We start from the raw sequence: 6,555 nt of genomic DNA on the forward strand, positions 1-6,555 counted from the left end.
GTGACGTCGTTGGTCCCAGGACGATTCCGGTTAGTGGTCCAGCGCATTCAAAACAATGGCGAGAAGCGCTTTATGAACAGTGGGATTGCGGTCATATATATACAAACATCCTGCTTAAATGTCTAAATTAAAATTAGATCCTTGTCGTTCGGTGGTTGTGTGCTCCCTCTGGGGCGGTACTAACATTCTGAGACGTGTTTAACGGTAGATTTCCGCGAAACGTACCCGTGTTGCGGCAGTGAAGGAGAAGGCTGGATAACATCAAGCAACTCTAGGATATACAGCGCACACTTCGATTCAGGCAAGTAAATATCGTTTTTAATTAATCAGTTTATTTGTATATCTTTACCTTAACTCTTCAAGTATGATGCCGTATAATTTAAAGTAGCATTTTGTCATTGTTTACATATGCATCTAGCTTTCGTGTGTAACGTTAATGAAAAAAGGCAAGTTTTTTATTTCTGTTTTATTGCTAAGTGTTATGTGGGTTAAATTCATATTAGTCGTCTAGTTATTTTGTCAGTTGACAAATGCAGTGAGTAACATGAAAGTACGTGAATGTCGTATTGTGTAACGTTAACAGTTAACGGCAGTAGTTTACAAAACGTAATGTTTATGGTAAATATTATTTTCCATCACATAAGCTTTGGTAATGTTAATTCCAAGATGTACTGACGTATTAAGCAATAATAGCATTATTTTTTTTTTTATATTGTGCATTATATTAAATAATTGTTTTTCTACTTTTATCCTTATATAATGTAAACAAAATTTATACAGGTGATTTCTAATATCATTTGTTTCTTAGTCTAGGAAGCATTTTGATGTAAGCAGTTGTAAATATGCAGCAGGGTCACTAAATCTGACAATACAGTGTAATACTGAAATTTGTTAGCTCCCTGTAATTCCCATAGAATTGGTTAAATGTTATATACATTTTCATAATGATGGCTAATATCCTTTGTTTTGTTTTCTAGAAAGTATTCTAAACTGATGTAAACAGTTGCAGAAATACAGAAGGGTCACCAAATCTGAGAAGGCAGTGTAAGGAGAGCCATCATCTGTAGACACCCAAGGACAGCTGATCATCCTGCAGTGACAAACCACATCTGACCATATCAACACCCAGATGTGATTGAGAACTTGAGTGTAGTATTCAGTAATTTAGTGTAGTACTTAAAGCGACTGATGACCAGGCCGGATACAGACTGCTGCTTTTGTCATTTGTTCCCCCTTTGTACTCCATTTCAGTTCAAATGTTGTTTCAGTTGTTGAAGCATTTTATGTTCATACAAATATTTACATATCAATACATGTGCTGGAAATAAAAACAGTTGAAAGTGAGAGAATGCTTTTTGTTTATATACAGTACTGGTCAAAAGTTTGGACAAAGTATTTTTTTTATGTTTTTGAAATAAGTATTTTATGTTTATTAACATGATTAATTATTTAAATGATTTCTATTATAAAAAAATATGTTGTGCAAAGCTGAATTAGCATCAGCCTTTACATTACACCAGTATTCATTTTCACATGAATGAATATATATATAAATAAAATTATAAAATTTGTGTGGGTGTGAACAGTAAATACGTGCATAAAAACATATATGAATGCTTTATGTGTGCATTTATTAATCTGCAGATATACAGGTTTATGTAAAACACGTTAGCCAGCATTGAATTGCGACGATCTTATTTATTTGTGATCACATGATGACTCGGAGCATTCATACCCTCCACTTGCACTGTTCCACAGCAACAAACTTGACCAAACCAACGTTGAACACATGTTGAAATGAATTCAACACGTAATAATAGCATCAAGCGCTTAGTTTTAATAGCATACATTTAGCGTTGTTTGGAACGATATGTATTGTGAAAAGTAATGTACTAATGAAAACAAATATTTAAACAGAAATACAGACTGACCACGCAATGCAAGTAAATTAATCACGAACAACCTCCGGATATCTTGGGAACAAAACATGAAGTAAGTTGCACTGCTTGCTTCAGACTGATGACATCCATTGTACGAATAAATGTTCACAATATTTCCGTTCATGTGATATGCTTTTAGCAATCTCCCGTGTACACGCACGCAGCATCGATTAGTTAATGAGCAGCTTTTTTACCTTAACTAGCTTTTTCGCTAGATTTTAAAAGAATGTGTTCGTATTGACAGATCGGAGAAATAGCGCTACCGGAAATGTTTCAGGACCGGACATGCGCAGTAACGTTCCAACGCGCTTGTTATTGTTTACATCCTTGAAATGGTCTATATGAAAACATTATCGGCAACTTGAAAGTAATGTCCGTTTAGCTGTAGCTGTTGTTTATCACTTAAATCTCTGCCTTAATTTGCCTGACTTTGCAAAGAATACCAGCACTTTTCACAGTCATCTTTGCTTCTGGACAAAAGTGGGAAAGCTGCATTTATTTGCACACATATTTTTCCACACATCTTTTTTAGTTTTTGAGGTTATCCCAACTCCAAATTGTCCCTTATATCATTGTTTTCATGAACAAATTGCACACCGCCACACGAAATGGGTGATTTCACAAACCCAAGCGACGCGTATAAATCAGTCTTTACGTTGCACAGATTTAGAAGCTAGTTTTAGCGCTAAAATGCTTTGTGAAATACTCTTAGAGCAAAAATTTAGGAGTCCTAAATTTAGGACTGACGCCCATTATTTTTAAGATTTTCGCCTAAATCATCAAGTTAGGAGCTACTTTTAGCCTTAAGATGTTTTTTTGTAAATATGGGCCCTGGACTCAAAACATTATAGCGACTGTATTTAGGACAATTACATCTTAAGTAAACTGTCTGTATTTGACTATTCAAGTGAGGTGCAGATTTCTTTCACTACATATATTCGGCAAGACATAAATATAACCAGGGCCGGTCCTACACATTTTGGTGCCCCAGCAGGATTGGCATTTGGGTGCCCCCCCCCCCTTCACAAATTACAGAACAAAAAGATTTTTTTTTTGTTTTTTTGTTTTTTATGGCTCGCATATTTTAACAAAATTAACAACAAAGTCAGCCAGTCCGAGTCAGTTTTACTCCTTTAAACAAGGATGATAAAATAAAATGTATAATGATAAAATAATAAAATAAACATTTGCTTGAACATGCTATAAACTATGGGCCTTATAAAATCAAAATGTGCAAAAGAGAAAACAGAAGATTAGCATGTAGCCTATAACCCCAACATAATCTTCCTTCAAAAGTCTATGGTGCATCATGCATGTCCTTAAAAATGGACACGTCTGGATTTCCTTACTGCAAATGCATCTATTGTGTCATCAAAAGGTATCTTCCTTGAAACCTCCTGATTGATGCTCATTAATGCAAGTCCATTCAGACGCTCATTTTGAGACTCAAGGCAGTTAGGTGTATAGTAGTAACTAGGGGTGTGCAAAGCAGCCGGTATTTGTATCTGTATTTGTATTTGTTGAGGGGGGAAAAGTATTTGTATTTGTATTTGTATTCGAGTAAAATTCAAAATAAGTGTAAAAATCCTGGGTTTTTTTTGTGCGCTTAACTTTTAATTTACGTTATAGTGTAAGTATTCTGTAATTATATCCATTATAATAATTATGGATATGCAATATTGATTGATGTTTTTGAATATGTAACAAGGAACGTCATTGAAAAAAAAAAAAAAACATGACAGCCATTACCTCATCCATGGTTAAACCAACTAATAAAATACCATTATGAACATTATGAACCCCACCAGCACCTGTCCTTGTTGGAGGATGCAGAACAGAATTAAAATAAAAATAAAAATGTTCTTCTTCTGAAAGAACTTCTCGTGGCGTCTGCCGTTGCTAAGCAACCATGACCTGATCACTCAATGACGACTCGGAAGTTTCAGCAAAGCATAAATGGATTTCCAGCATTAAAAATCGCTTGCATTAGCTCTGCTATTAAATGTCTTTAAAAATGGTTATTCATGTACAGATATGATTGGCTGTTTTTTCAATGGTATAAGGAAAAGGGTGAAGCTGATTTGTTGGTTCTTGTCACATGACCTGCGTGCGCATGTGGCATTCTGAAAAGTTTATTTGTATTTATCCAAGACTATAGAATATTTATCTCGATGCGGCGCGGACGCGCCTGGAAAAAACGAGCGCATAGCACCGTGTGAGCGTTGCTTTCATTATGAGCGCGCATACCGCGCGTCTACATTTGAAATAACGACGAACTTTAGCGCGCATTTGAACGGCCCCTAATAGAATAATCTCCCGATCAAACTCTGCTTCCCAAAGTTATAAACCCAGTTAAGGTACAGAAATATATTCATCAAAAATAGTGACGCAGTGAAGTCTTTTTTCACCCAGCCGAGTCTTCTCTGTTGCTGTGTGGAGCAGCCTGTGTCAGTCACCTCTTTTACCCCCACCCCCGACTCCTGAATGTCACTCACTCACTCATGCGGGCATACACTGACTGCGGTCTCCTGAGGAAACGCAGCTTTTTTGATAGAACGTTTTTCTTGTTCCCGAATACAAATATTTATTAAGGTATTTGTTCGAAATAAGTATTCGTTAAAAACACGCTATTTGTGCCTTTCCGAATACCGTATTCGGGTTCGGCTCCACCCCTAGTAGTAACCTAGTTTTTGGTAATAAAACTACTAAGCCCAAACGTGAGGGTTGAGCATTCATCTCAATCTGTATGAATCTAGCAATAGCTCATCATAACATTGCATTATCTAGCTAGCTTTGCCTTTATTTTTATTACTTAGCTAACGCTAGCGTTAGCGCCAATCAGCTTAAAATAACACAGAAACGCAAAACAGCGCTTTGTTGACATAGCTTGCCTCTTAATTGGGCTTTCCTTTCCTCCTCCTCTTTCCTCCGTTTTCTGCCCTGCGCACCTGAGGGATTGTGCCTTTTCATTTTTACACCTGTCTGCCTGGTGTGATGTGCGCCCATACACAACCATGTATTTGTGTTTACATTACATCGACGGCGCACGTCTTGATTGGGCTGCGGGCCTGGGGCTGCCAGTTGTGCAGAGACATATCCCCCCACTAAAGTAAGCAGCAGCATCGTGTCTCTGTTCAAGTGCATCAGCCAGGCCAGATGAAATATTGTAAATAAAAAGTGTATTTATTCTTGCTTATTTGTTCATTGTGTAGAAAAGGAGGGGGGCACCTGAGCGCCCACGTTTTTTTTTTTTTTTTTGTTTTTTTTTTGTAAGGGCCACTGGCGGCGCCCTACGCACACCTGGCGCCCCAGGCAGAAAACTGCTTCGCCTGTAGGACGGACCGGCCCTGAATATAACGTTACCGCCTAGCCGCAGCTAACAGTATTAGCTTATACGAACAAAACACAGTAACACACACTGGTAGGATACTAAGATATGTAACGTAGACTAACTATGTACACTTTTCGTCTTTTATCGCACGCCAATGACCACTCCTCCGTTGTTGAAAGCCTGACAAGCATGTTTGTGTGATCATTCTCTGGGAGAATACCTATTGCACAGTAACACGTTGACTGATGTCTTTTGGACCAATAGTTTTTGAGAAAAGTGGGGAAAAGCACCTCCTCCGCACGTGTACGGAAGATGATAAGCATTAACGATGTTCCGTACAGGCTTACAATGGTGTTCCGTACAGAGGGCGTATCTTGAAAAAATGGACATTCAACAGATCAACAGTGTGCCATTTATTTGTTTTTACTGAAGAAAACAACATTTAAATTAATAAGGAAGGTGAGTACCCTTTTATTTGTTTAAAAGTCAAGTTATTTGCTACTTAAATAAGCTTGAGGACCACGCGAGCTAGGCCTGATCGTGTCGCAATATTATGGCATAAATGAACAGGATACAGGTGTGTGCGTGTTTGTGTGTGTGTGTGTGTGTGTGTGTGTGTGTGTGTGTGTGTGTTTGTGTGTTTACAACTATGAACATTTAACACCAAACTGACAATAGTATAACTGCAAATAACATTCATTTTCAGTGTGCACTATGTACGTGTGTGTGTGTGTGTGTGTGTGTGTGTGTGTGTGTGTGTGTGTGTACCTTGTTTTTGTGACATATCAGGACACAAATTGGTGTAATAACATGGGTATGACATAGGTATGCAAGGAGAGGGTGACTTATGAGGACATTGCCCATGTCCCCACTTTTCAAAAGGCTTATAAATCATACAGAATACGTTTTTTTGAGAATGTAAAGATATGCACAGTCTCCTGTGGGGGCTAGGTTTAGGTGTAGGGAAGGTGTAGGGTGATAGCAAATATCGTTTTTACAGTATTAAAACCATTACGTCTATGGAATGTCCCCACAATTCACAAAAACAAACGTGTGTGTGTGTGTAGGTTTGTGTTTTATGTTGACAAACAACATTTATGGCACAGCCAGTCGGTGTATGGCACTTCCTCCACTTCTGCACACACCAAGTGGAACCACAATTGGCACAGATCACACTGGAGCCATTCATCAATGGCCTCATCTTCTGAGCCAGGTGGGACCACTCTACGGCAGACAGCACAGTGTTCCCCATCTTCCGTCTGAGTAGGAGGTGCCTGCCTCTTT

Source organism: Garra rufa, chromosome 2 (genome assembly GCF_049309525.1).
Source record: "Garra rufa chromosome 2, GarRuf1.0, whole genome shotgun sequence".
NCBI lineage: Eukaryota > Metazoa > Chordata > Actinopteri > Cypriniformes > Cyprinidae > Garra > Garra rufa.